This window comes from Mytilus galloprovincialis, chromosome 11 (assembly GCF_965363235.1).
Source record: "Mytilus galloprovincialis chromosome 11, xbMytGall1.hap1.1, whole genome shotgun sequence".
NCBI lineage: Eukaryota > Metazoa > Mollusca > Bivalvia > Mytilida > Mytilidae > Mytilus > Mytilus galloprovincialis.
In genome coordinates, this window is record NC_134848.1 from 78107010 (window position 1) to 78120689 (window position 13680).

The following is a 13680-nucleotide window of genomic DNA, read 5'->3' on the forward strand; positions in this document are numbered from 1 at the left end:
TACACAAAGAAATCACCTTTATCTATAGTAGTCTGTATGAAGATGTCAATGACAGCAACCCAACAGTACACAAAGAAATCATATTTATCTATAGTAGTCTGTATGGAGATGTCAATGACAGCAACCCAACAGTACAAAGAAATCATATTTATCTATAGTAGTCTGTATGGAGATGTCAATGACAGCAACCCAACAATACACAAAGAAATCATATTTATCTATAGTAGTCTGTATGGAGATGTCAATGACAGCAACCCAACAATACACAAAGAAATCACATTTATCTATAGTAGTCTGTATGGAGATGTCAATGACAGCAACCCAACAGTACACAAAGAAATCATATTTATCTATAGTAGTCTGTATGGAGATGTCAATGACAGCAACCCAACAGTACACAAAGAAATCACATTTATCTATAGTAGTCTGTATGGAGATGTCAATGACAGCAACCCAACAGTACACAAAGAAATCATATTTATCTATAGTAGTCTGTATGGAGATGTTAATGACAGCAACCCAACAGTACACAAAGAAATCACATTTATCTATAGTAGTCTGTATGGAGATGTCAATTACAGCAACCCAACAGTACACAAAGAAATCATATTTATCTATAGTAGTCTGTATGGAGATGTCAATTACAGCAACCCAACAGTACACAAAGAAATCATATTTATCTATAGTAGTCTGTATGGAGATGTCAATGACAGCAACCCAACAGTACAAAGAAATCATAATTATCTATAGTAGTCTGTATGAAGATGTCAATGACAGCAACCCAACAGTACACAAAGAAATCACATTTATCTATAGTAGTCTGTATGGAGATGTCAATGTCAGCCACCCAACAGTACACAAAGAAATCACATTTATCTATAGTAGTCTGTATGAAGATGTCAATGACAGCAACCCAACAGTACACAAAGAAATCATATTTATCTATAGTAGTCTGTATGGAGATGTCAATGACAGCAACCCAACAGTACACAAAGAAATCACATTTATCTATAGTAGTCTGTATGGAGATGTCAATGACAGCAACCCAACAGTACAAAGAAATCATAATTATCTATAGTAGTCTGTATGGAGATGTCAATGACAGCAACCCAACAGTACAAAGAAATCATAATTATCTATAGTAGTCTGTATGGAGATGTCAATGACAGCAACCCAACAGTACAAAGAAATCACATTTATCTATAGTAGTCTGTATGGAGATGTTAATGACAGCAACCCAACAGTACACAAAGAAATCATATTTATCTATAGTAGTCTGTATGGAGATGTCAATTACAGCAACCCAACAGTACACAAAGAAATCATATTTATCTATAGTAGTCTATGAAGATGTCAATGACAGCAACCCAACAGTACACAAAGAAATCATATTTATCTATAGTAGTCTGTATGGAGATGTCAATGTCAGCAACCCAACAGTACAAAGAAATCATATTTATCTATAGTAGTCTGTATGAAGATGTCAATTTCAACAACTCAACAGTACAAAAATAATTCACATTTTAAGCAAACTATGTAGCAACATTGCGACACAAAAAAAAATACATTTATCTATAGTTAATAGTAGTCGGTATTGAGATGAGAATAATGGAAACCCAACAACACAACAAATCAAAAGAGGTCTTACTCTGTTACATTCTTAATGTGCCTGTCTCAAGTCTGGAGTCTGTAGTACAGTAGATGTTGTTAGGTCTTGTCTTTCAGAAATTTGAATTTCTTATATTGTTATGAATTAGGACAATAGTTTTCTTGTTTAAATCGAGGCCTTTTATAGCAAACTATATTGTATTTTTCTCATAGTGATTGGCCCTATTGGGAACTATAATTGCTTTCATTCAATTCATTGGAACTATGCACAGATAGTTGTCTCATTGGCAATCATTCCAAATTTCCTTATATTCCCCTGTGCAAAGCATTGCGGCTGACATAGAAATTCTGGAAGTTTGTCTGTTTGTCCAGGTCTTGTTAGCACTCTAACATGTACAATTCTTGCCAGATTTTCATGAAAATTGTATCGTAGGTGTTTATTGGCAATTTCTTGGATAGGTTCATAAATCAGTGCCAATCAATTAATTCTAAAAATGCCCTTGAAAACATTAATTATATGGAAAATTTCATTGTTAGTGCTCTAATGTGTTCAATTCGTGCCAGTATTTGATGAAACTTATATCATGGATTTATATCAGCAATGTCAAGAAATTTGAAGTATAGATAGGTGTAAATGGCAGACAACCAACCAAAACAAATTAATTAAAAGATATATCTTTGACAAAGAGATGTCAATGACACCAACCCGACAAAATACGGTTCATTACTCAGTTTTTATACGACCGCAAAAATTGAAAAATGTTTGGTCGTATATAGGTATGATGTTGGCGTCGTCGTTGTCGTCGTCGTCGTCCGAATACTTTTAGTTTTCGCACTCTAACTTTAGTAAATGTGAATAGAAATCTATGAAATTTTAACACAAGGTTTATTACCACAAACGGAAGGTTGGGATTGATTTTGGAAGTTTTGGTCCCAACATTTTAGGAATTAGGGGCCAAAAAGGGCCCAAATAAGCATTTTCTTAGTTTTCGCATTATAACTTTAGTTTAAGTAAAAAGAAATCTATGAAATTTTGACACAAGGTTTATGACCACAAAAGGAAGGTTGGGATTGATTTTGGGAGTTTCGGTTTCAACAGTTTAGGAATTAGGGGCCAAAAAAGGTCCCAAATAAGCATTATTCTTGGTTTTCGCACAATAACTTTAGTATAAGTAAATAGAAATCAATGAAATTTAAACACAAGGTTTATGACCACAAAAGGAAGGTTGGGATTGATTTTGGAAGTTTTGGTCCCAACAGTTTAGGAATAAGGGGCCCAAAGGGTCCAAAATTAAACTTTCTTTGATTTCATCAAAAATTGAATAATTGGGGTTCCTTGATATGCCCAATCTAACTGTGTATGTAGATTCTTAATTTTTGGTCCCGTTTTAAAATTGGTCTACATTAAGGTCCAAAAGGGTCTAAAATTAAACTTAGTTTGATTTTAACAAAAATTGAATCCTAGGGGTGCTTTGATATGCTGAATCTAAAAATGTACTTAGATTTTTGATTATTGGCCCAGTTTTTCAGTTGGTCCAAATCGGGGTCCAAAATTAGACTTTGTTTGATTTCATCAAAAATTGAATAATCAGGGTTCTTTGATATGCCAAATCTAACTGTGTATGTAGATTCTTAATTTTTGGTCCCGTTTTCAAATTGGTCTACATTAAAGTCCAAAGGGTCCAAAATTAAACTAAGTTTGATTTAAACAAAAATTGAATTCTTGGGCTTCTTTGATATGCTGAATCTAAACATGTACTTAGATTTTTGATTATGGGCCTAGTTTTCAAGTTGGTCTAAATCAGGATCCAAAATTATTATATTAAGTATTGTGCAATAGCAAGAAATTTTCAATTGGACAGTATTCAGCAACAGTGGCGTAGCTGGGTCATTTTTACGTGTACGCCCGAACCTTGACGAGGAATATGAGGGGTGCCAACCGCTCAATGTTAAAGCACCTGCTGGTAGTGGGTTCGAAAGGGACGAAGCCCCCGATAGCTATCGAGAATGAGATTCCATTAAATGATTCCTGTCAGTAAAAAATCATTGATAGCAACATAAGTTTGAATCTAAATGGTTTATTTGTTTTGGTTAAATTTTGTAATATGTTAACTTATTCATCGTGTTAAACTGGGAGCTAGCCTAATGGTCATTGGTTTTAGAGAAAACGTCCAAACCAATATTACTTTTAAATAAGTTTAAAAGGTGCCGTGAGTGAGCATACAATCGACAAAAGCACCTTTTAATGAACACGAAAAAAAAATATTTCTGAGAGGTGCAATATAAAAAATTCTGGAACACCTAGGATTTCTTCCCACAAAAAGTGAATATATTTATCATTATTTCCTTTAAAGGGATTTAAAAAAAAAATCTAAAATTTTCTTTTGATATATTTTTCGTGATCTGGAATATTTCACGACAATCTATGAAGGTTTATAAATTGAGCATGTAAAACAATTAATTGCGTAAAGAAGAGTCCGGCTATCTATCTATCAGAAAAGAACAGAAAAATGAACGAAAACGAATGCTTTCAAGATTTTAGCTTTAGACATTAGTCATAAAAAAAGTTTCTTCGGCATTTTCATAAAATTTGATGAAGGTTCGACAAGTACATGTAGTTAATATTAATTACAGAAAGAAATACATTTTGTCCTTAAAATGCGGGAAAATTAAAGATATGATTGCATAATTGTATTGCTCTGAATACTCTTTTGATCATAAACAGTTTCTGTCCAACTTTCGTAAAATTTCACGAAGAGTCATTCAAAAGACTTTATTCACATTCGGAACCTAAATATTGACGCCGCTTTGTCTCGCTTTTGGGACATAAATAACAGGCTCGACAAAAATACAAACAGCATATCGAATCTTGAGTATATAGTGAATTGCTTTAAATATAAGAAAAGTACGTAGAATTCATAGTAGATTCAGACTTTTACAAAAGATTCGAATAAATATATTAAATGATCTATTTGAGTAAAGTTGGTCCCTTTTTATTCAAAATTACAATCCATTGAAAAAAGAAGCACAAGGCTGATGTGCTTTTGACCATTTTTCTTATTCTATGTCGATTATTTGTTTTATTTTCAAGATTCAAGTGTACGCCCGGGCGTTTTGACGTAAACGTAGCTACGCGCATGAGCAATAGCAAGAAATCTTCAATTGCACAGTATTGTGCAATAGCAAGAAATTTTCAATTGCACAGTATTGACAATAGGAAGAAATCTTCAATTGCACAGTATTGTGCAATAGCAAACATTTTCAATTGCACAGTATTGAGCAATAGCAAGAAATATCTAATTGCACAATATTGTGCAATAGCAAGAAATTTTCATATTTTCAATTGGAGTTATCTTTCTTTGTCCAGAATAGTAGTTGAATCAACTTAATCATTGCTTTATACAATATACAATGTATATTCACTTTTACTACCAACTGATAAATTAAAACAATCTTTACCATTCAGTGATAACAAGCACTTTTTTTACATTTTAATATGTATTTAAATGAGTAGTTATTGTTGCAAACTCCATTAGAAATTTGAATTGAGATCAGTTTTGGAATAAGGGAAAGGGGGATGTGAAAAAAAAATTGGGGGGGGGGGGGGGTTCAATTTTTTTCATTTCAGATTTCATAAATAAAAAGAAAATTTCTAAAAACATTTTTTTGAGAGGATTAATATTCAACAGCATAGTGAATTGCTCAAAGGCAAAAAAAAATTTAAGTTCATTAGACCACATTCATTATGTGTCAGAAACCTATACTGTGTCAACTATTTAATCACAATCCAAATTTAGAGCTGAATCCAGCTTGAATGTTGTGTCCATACTTGCCCCAACCGTTCAGGGTTCAACCTCTGCGGTCGTATAAAGCTGCGCCCTGCGGAGCATCTGGTTGTCTTTTGGTATGTTTTTCTTAAACTATAAGCTATAGGTCCAGTGTATGTGTTGTATGGAAGGATTGTTATGTGTATATGTATGTCTTGCAGGTATCATTTGACATTGACCTCATTTTCATGGTTCATTGGGCAATGTTAAGTTTCCATTGTTACGTTTGTTTCTTAGATACTATAAGCAATAGGTCCAACTATATTTGATGTATTGAATGATTGTAAGGGTTACATGTATTTCCCGTATGGTTTATCTGACCTTGACCTCATTTTATTAAATCGTATTAAGTTTGTGTGATACTTGTAGTAAAGCTTTATATTTCGGACTATCAACATAAAATCAATGGTCAGTAAAGAAGGCGAGATATTTCGGCATGTACTTTAGTTTGAAGGAGAAGCATTTTAGTCACACCATTTTTTTTTATATAAAAAATGTATTTACAAAAATACCTAACTTCAAGGTAAATTCGGAAAGTGGGGTATGCCCACAGGCACTTGTCTCAGAAAAAATATATATATTAAGGTATACAGGAAAACAAAATTCTGAGACAAGTACGTGACTGTGGGTATGCCACAACAATCTGACAAAGTGACAGTATTATCATGCCAAGAAATTGCCTCCGTTGAAATTCTGCAAACACCCCATAGAGCAAATTACATGGATGATTAATATTGACCATTTGGTATATGGCTGTGTTCTAAGCGACACGTACATGAAGGTCATAAATTAATTTCTTCAATGAAATCAAATCTTTAGCTACTAATGACTGCCGTAGGGGGTCGACCTGAATTTTTAGCGAGGATTTCTTGGCATGGAGTAACAGATAGAAAACTCAGGGTTAGAATTCATAGAACAGAAAAGGGGCAGTGGCAAATATTTCATGTATATTTTGAACACGGAGAGAATTTACCTGCACCTTTTGCCAAAAAAAACCTTTTCTTTTTCTTATTTGTGCCTTCCGACTTTATGTTTTGAATTGTAGTTTCACTTTCCATATTCGGTATTTATTCAAATGTAAACTCCACATGGTAAAAATCACGTGATGCAGGAATATAATATCTTGGAGTTCGACTATTTCTTTCTTTTCGGGGCGGAGACTCCAAGCAAACAACATGCATGTGTATAACGGCACTGTAGATTTTCGTATTAAATAAATAAAGTTGCCGGTCCGGTACATGAATAGATTGGTTAGAAAGCAAGGTTTTAATAATTTTAATTAGATTCGAAAGCTTAATTCGAGGGTTGAAAATAGAGAGCACAAATAAAAAGGGGGGGGGGGGGGGTCCACAGGGAATATTTGTATCTTATGAACTCTATATTTGAAAGGGTTATTTTTTTATGTAATTAAAAAAGAGAAAAACAAATATAGGACAAATTGTGATTGGTCTTTCTTCCTTTCTCCCGATAACTTATATTGTGGCATACACAGCGATGAGAAGGCGATGTAATATTAATCAAAAAAAAAAAGATTCCTGATTCTACACTTTAGATGTGTTCTTGTCTCTGATCATGGTTGTCTTATTTTTTTATCTTGTAACGATTTTGATGAAGTATAACTTTTTAATATAAGCTTATACTAATACATATTGTGGCATATGTCATTGAGAAGGCAACCAAAAATTAATAAAACCTTCCCCTAGGTGTGGTGAATAAATTTTACGACTAACAACAATCTTAATTCAGTACCAATGCCATTTCTGAAAACTGGCACAAACTTGCAGAATACAGGCCTCAATATAATGCATATCCATATCCCCTTTCGTTTTATTACCCTATTTATAAGCTAAGTTAATCTATTCTGATTCCTGACTCTACACTTTAGATGTGTTCTTGTCTCTGATCATGGTTATCTTAAATTAATTTTGTGCCGATTTTGATGAAGTATCTAATATAAGCTTTTATTATTTCGTATTGTGGCATATGTCATTGAGAAGACAGCCAAAATTATTTTAACCTTCCCTTAGATGTGGTGAATTAATTTAAGACTAACAACAACCATAATCCAGCACCCATGCAATTTCTGAAAACTTTCACAATACAGGCCTCAGTGCATATCCATATCCTCGTCTGGTGTATTACCTTATGTATAAGCTAATCTAAATTTAGTAGTTACTATTTATTTGAGAAAAAAGAATTGGTTAAAATATAGTTGGTTTTCATTGCGTGGAGAAAAAAATGTATATATTTTTACTTTCTATATGCTATGAAATGGGAGATAATCAAAATATCCAAATAATTTTATTGGTGTCAATTCCAGTACGACCAGGAATGCCAGCTGATATTTACAAAATACAAATACACAAAAAAAAAAAAAGACAAAAATAAACAAAAAAACAAATATACAGAGACATATTTTCTCAATGATAAGAGTCACATATTTTATATCTGTATTGCGTGGAGGTGTTATTCATACTATATATATATAATAATAATAATAATACATTAAGACTGTTGTTTCTTACTTGTGTTTGTAACTATGTATACTGTATTGTTTATTATATTTGTAAAATAATAATATTATAATGATATTATATTATGCTCCTTGTGAGCCCATTTTATGGAAATAAAGCATCTTCTTCTTCTTCTATATTATTAATTCAAGCTATTACAATAAGCTTTAATACTACAACAGTTCTTAACAACATTATGTTTGCTTTGAATGAATGTTCGAATCATACATATCGCTTATTCCAGCTACACATACAGTACTAATGTCAGTATCATTACTTTTCAAAATGAAACTAAATTTATCTTGTTCAGACATATTATAAAATGATGAAACTATATCACTTAAATTACAAAATATTTCTATTAGATTCTAAAGTTTTACACCTAATGAGGAAATGGAATTCATCTTCATTTCCATCCTTGCAAAGTGAACAAATTCTCTGTTCTAAAAAAAATATTAACGTTCTTTGTAGACAACATTTAAAATAACTGTTTTCTTTTCACATTAACTTCTGTAGATGTAAAATAAGTCATTGTAAATTGTCAAGTTCGTAATCATCTTCTTAATTGACCCTTGCTAAAACTATCGTTTGTGTTGTGTTGTAATAGTACATATTATATTGGACATGTATGCAATTGCATTTTATAATTATTAAAGCCGTTTGCAATTGTATGTTGGCTGGTATTCCAAAGGGGACAAACTGTTCCCCTCTAATCTCAAATTTGTTGCTTTCTCTCAAGCAGAGCATACATTTCTAGGCTTGCTATGATATGTGAGTATTTGCAGACCGTTAGATCTCAAGAAAATCACATTTCTCGGTTAGCCTGATATGTTCGTGTTTGCAGAATGCCACTTACCCAAAAGAGTACCTTTTTTAGGTAATTTCGATATGGGCTTTTTTAGACTGACAGTTCCCAAGCAGACTAAGTTTCTCGGTTAGTTTAACATGTGAATGTTTGCAGCTAGGCTGCACTTACTATACAGAGTACTTTACATAGTTAGCCCGATATAATTTGCGTTTACAAACTGACATTTCCCAAACAGAGAACATTTATCGGTTTGTTTGATTTGTGTATGTATTTGATACGTTCCTTTGACCCACTCTTAGGCAGAGTACATTACTCTGTTAGTCTTGTGCTTGGGGGAGGGGGATTCATTACTTTATTGATAGAGGGTGCCGCTGGATTTCTGTTACCCCACCCTTTTCATATAATTTAAGTTTAACCAGATGCTCCGCAGGGCGCAGCTTTATACGACCGCAGATGTTGAACCCTGAATGGTTGGGGCAAGTATGGACACAACATTCAAGCTGGATTCAGCTCTAAATTTGGATTGTGATTAAATAGTTGACACAGCATAGGTTTGTGACACAGAATGAATGTGGTCTAATGAACTTAAAATACTTTTTTTGCCTTTGAGCAATTCACTGTTGAATATTAATCCTCTCAAAAAAATGTTTGAAGAAATTTTCTTTTTATTTATGAAATCTGAAATGAGAAAAATTTACCCCCCCCCCCACCCCCCCCCCCCCCCATTTTTTTCACATCCCCCTTCTCTTTTTTCAAAACTGATCTCAATTCAAATTTCTAATGGAGTTTGCAACAATAACTACTCATTTAAATACATCATAAAATATTAAAATGTAAAATAAAGTGCTTGTTATCACTGAATGGTAAAGATTGTTTTAATTTACCAGTTGGTAGTAAAAGTGAATATACATTGTGTATTGTATAAAACAATGATTTATGTTGTTTCAACTACTATTCTGGACAAAGAAAGATAACTCCAATTGAAAATTTCTTGCTATTGCACAATATTGTGCAATAGATATTTCTTGCTATTGTGCAATTGAAAATATTTGCTATTGCACAATACTGTGCAATTGAAGATTTCTTGCTATTGTCAATACTGTGCAATTGAAAATTTCTTGCTATTGCACAATACTGTGCAATTGAAGATTTCTTGCTATTGCTGAATACTGTGAAATTGAAAATTTCTTGCTATTGCACAATACTTAATATAATAATTTTGGATCCTGATTTGAACCAACTTGAAAACTGGGCCCATAATCAAAAATCTAAGTACATGTTTAGATACAGAATATCAAAAAAGCCCAAGAATTCAATTTTTGTTAAAATCAAACTTAGTTTAATTTTGAACCCTTTGGACTTAATGTAGACCAATTTGAAAACGGGACTGAAAATTAAGAATCTACATACACAGTTAGATTTGGCATATCAAAGAACCCCAGTTATTTAATTTTTGATGAAATCAAACAAAGTCTAATTTTGGACCCCGATTTAGACCAACTTGAAAACTGGGCCAATAATCAAAAATCTAAGTACATTTTTGGATTCAGCATATCAAAGAACCCTAAGGATTCATTTTTTGTTAAAATCAAACTAAGTTTAATTTTGGACCCTTTGGACCTTAATGTAGACCAATTTGAAAACGGGACCAAAAATTAAGAATCTACATACACAGTTAGATTCGGCATATCAAAGAACCCCAATTATTTAATTTTTGATGAAATCAAAGAAAGTTCAATTTTGGACCCTTTGGGCCCCTTATTCCTAAACTGTTGGGACCAAAACTCCCAAAATCAAACCCAACTTTCCTTTTATAGTCATAAACCTTTTGTTTAAATTTCATAGATTTCTATTTACTTATACTAAAGTTATGGTGCGAAAACCAAGAAAATGCTTATTTGGGCCCTTTTTGGCCCTTAATTCCTAAAATGTTGGGACCAAAACTCCCAAAATCAATCCTTACCTTCCTTTTGTGGTGATAAACCTTGTGTTAAAATTTCATAGATTTCTATTCACTTTTACTAAAGTTAGAATGCGAAAACTAAAAGTATTCGGACGACGACGACGACGCAGACGACGACGCCAACGTGATACCAATATACGACCAAAAAATTTTCAATTTTTGCGGTCGTATAAAAATGTATACCTTTTCATATATTGCGTAGGTAAAAATGTTACCTTTTCCATATTGTTTGGGTTTCGTATGGTGTGTTATGGGAATTTTATTGACCATATCATATATTGCTTATAGTTTTCTAGACCTATTCACATATTTTCAAGCTTGAAAAGGTGACATATTCCAGCGACACGTCCTATCACCTTGTATATCGGAAGTGCCCCCCCCCCCCTCCCCGAGGTCTTGTGTGGGTGTTTTTGATACGTTCTGTTGGCTCACCGACTGTCTATGAAGACTGCTATTTCTCCAAGTAGAGTACATTTATCGGTAAGTTTGTAATATGTGGGTTTACCAGCCTTCACGCTTAACTTTTGAGTCCACAAGACAGAAGCTCAAATTTTTGAAAATTTTAGTCGGATTCTGCATGTTGGCTTGTAGAGAAGAATTTTTCAAGCCTGAGAGCAATATTACAAGCCAATGCCGTAGGACTTGTGGTTAAGCGTGAAGACTGATTTACAGACTGATATTGTCCAAGTAGAGTGCATATAATTTATCGGTTAGTTTTAAATGTGCGTGTTCTGCTACGTTCCTTTGGCTCACGCTCAAGCTTACTACATTTATCAGTTAGCTTGATAAGTTTGGGTTTGAAGAATGCTATTTCCCAAGCAGAGTTCATATCACGGTTAATTTGATGTGTACGTGTTTGTGATACGTTCCTCCGACTTACTGTCAAGCAGAGAACATTTCTCGGTAAGTTTGATGTGTGTGTGTTTGTGATACGTTCCTTTGGCTCATTGTCAAGCAGAGAACATTTCTCGGTTAGTTTAATGCGAGTGTGTTTGTGATACGTTCCTTTGGCTCATTGTCAAGCAAAGAACATTTCTCGGTAAGTTTGATGTGTGTGTGTTTGTGATACGTTCATTTGGCTCATTGTCAAGCAGAGAACATTTCTCGGTTAGTTTGATGTGAACGTGTTTGTGATACGTTCCTATAGCTCATTGTCAAGCAGAGAACATTTCTCAGTTAGTTTGATGTGAGTGTGCTTGTGATACGTTCCTATAGCTCATTGTCAAGCAGAGACATTTCTCGGTTAGTTTGATGTGAGTGTGTTTGTGATACGTTCCTTTGGCTCATTGTCAAGCAGAGAACATTTCTCGGTAAATTTGATGTGTGTGTGTTTGTGATACGTTCCTATAGCTCAAATTGTCAAGCAGAGAACATTTCTCGGTTAGTTTGATGTGAGTGTGTTTGTGATACGTTCCTATAGCTCATTGTCAAGCAGAGAACATTTCTCGGTTAGTTTGATGTGAGTGTGTTTGTAATACGTTCCTATAGCTCATTGTCAAGCAGAGAACATTTCTCGGTTAGTTTGCTGTGAACGTGTTTGTGATACGTTCATTTGACTCGTTGTCAAGCAGAGAACATTTCTCGGTTAGTTTAATGTGAGTGTGCTTGTGATACGTTCCTTTCACTTATTCATGTATTGTCTAGTAGAGAACACTTTCTCGCTAACTTTGATGTGCGTGTGTTTTTTTGTACGTTCCTTTGGCTCACTCTCCAGAAGAGTACATTCCTCGGCTAGTTTAATATGAGGGTATTTTTGAAACAACGTATGCTCATTTAACTCGCTCTCAAATAGAGCATAAATCTCTGGTTATCTCAATATTTTCGTGTTGGCAGAATTCCATTTACCAAGAAGAGTACTGTTCTTGGATAGCTCGATATATGTGATTGCATACCACCCGTTACCATGCAGGCCAGAGGCAGATTGAAATGTTTTTAAAAACGAATTCGTATTTAACGCTGATATAAATGAGAAAATTATCCATGCACTAGTATACTAGTTACAATGTCGCCACTAGAAGAAAGAATGACCTTAGACTGATTTTGACTATTTTTTATGTCCCTTTTTTCGTCATATATAGATCTATATTTGAGTGTTTCATTTTAAACATCATTTGGCTTTCAAATATATGGCTTTGAGCGTTCCTGATAAAGGTTAATCCAGAAAAGGCTTGATTAAGTAAACATGGTAAAGTCATACTAGTAGATGCATGAGTATTCTCAGATTTGTACTTAGTGACTTTTTATTGTTGGGATGTACACGTATACCTAGCCACTTCCACTCATTTCTATTCGTATCCAGGAGTTACGCTTTTTCCAACTGGTAGTTTACAGTTCGCTCTTATGTTGTACTGTTACATCACTGTCCCATGTTAGGTTTGGGGGGGGGGGGGGGGGGTCCACTAACATGTTTAACCCGCCACATTCGGTATGTATATTTGCCTGTCACTAGTTAGGACCCTGTTATCAGTGCTTGTCGTTTGTTGCTGTGTTACATATTTGCTTTTCGAACATAAATAAGTCCGAGTATTCTCGTTTGAATGCGTTTACATTTGTCATTTCGCGGCTTTTTATAGCTGACTATGCCGTATGGGCTTTGCTCATTGTTGAAGGCTGTACAATGACTTATGTTTGTTAATTTCTGTATCATTTGGATTCTTGTGGAAGAGTTGTCCTTTTGGCAATCACTGCATACCACATCTTTTTTTTTATATATTGGAACGCTTGAAGTTTAAACAGTGTTGTATTCATTTTTTAAGATATCAAATTAGGTAAATAGGCCTTCGATACTTAACAAAACCTTAAAATATCACATACTAGTAGGAAGATGCAAGTCATATTAAAAGGCCCAGACATGACGATTGTAATTCAATTCAAACGAAAAACGACAATTCGGTATAGATTAGTGAAAAGTTTACGCCTTTAGTAACGGCAATAACTTCCCTGGCCTTTCAGTGCAGTTTA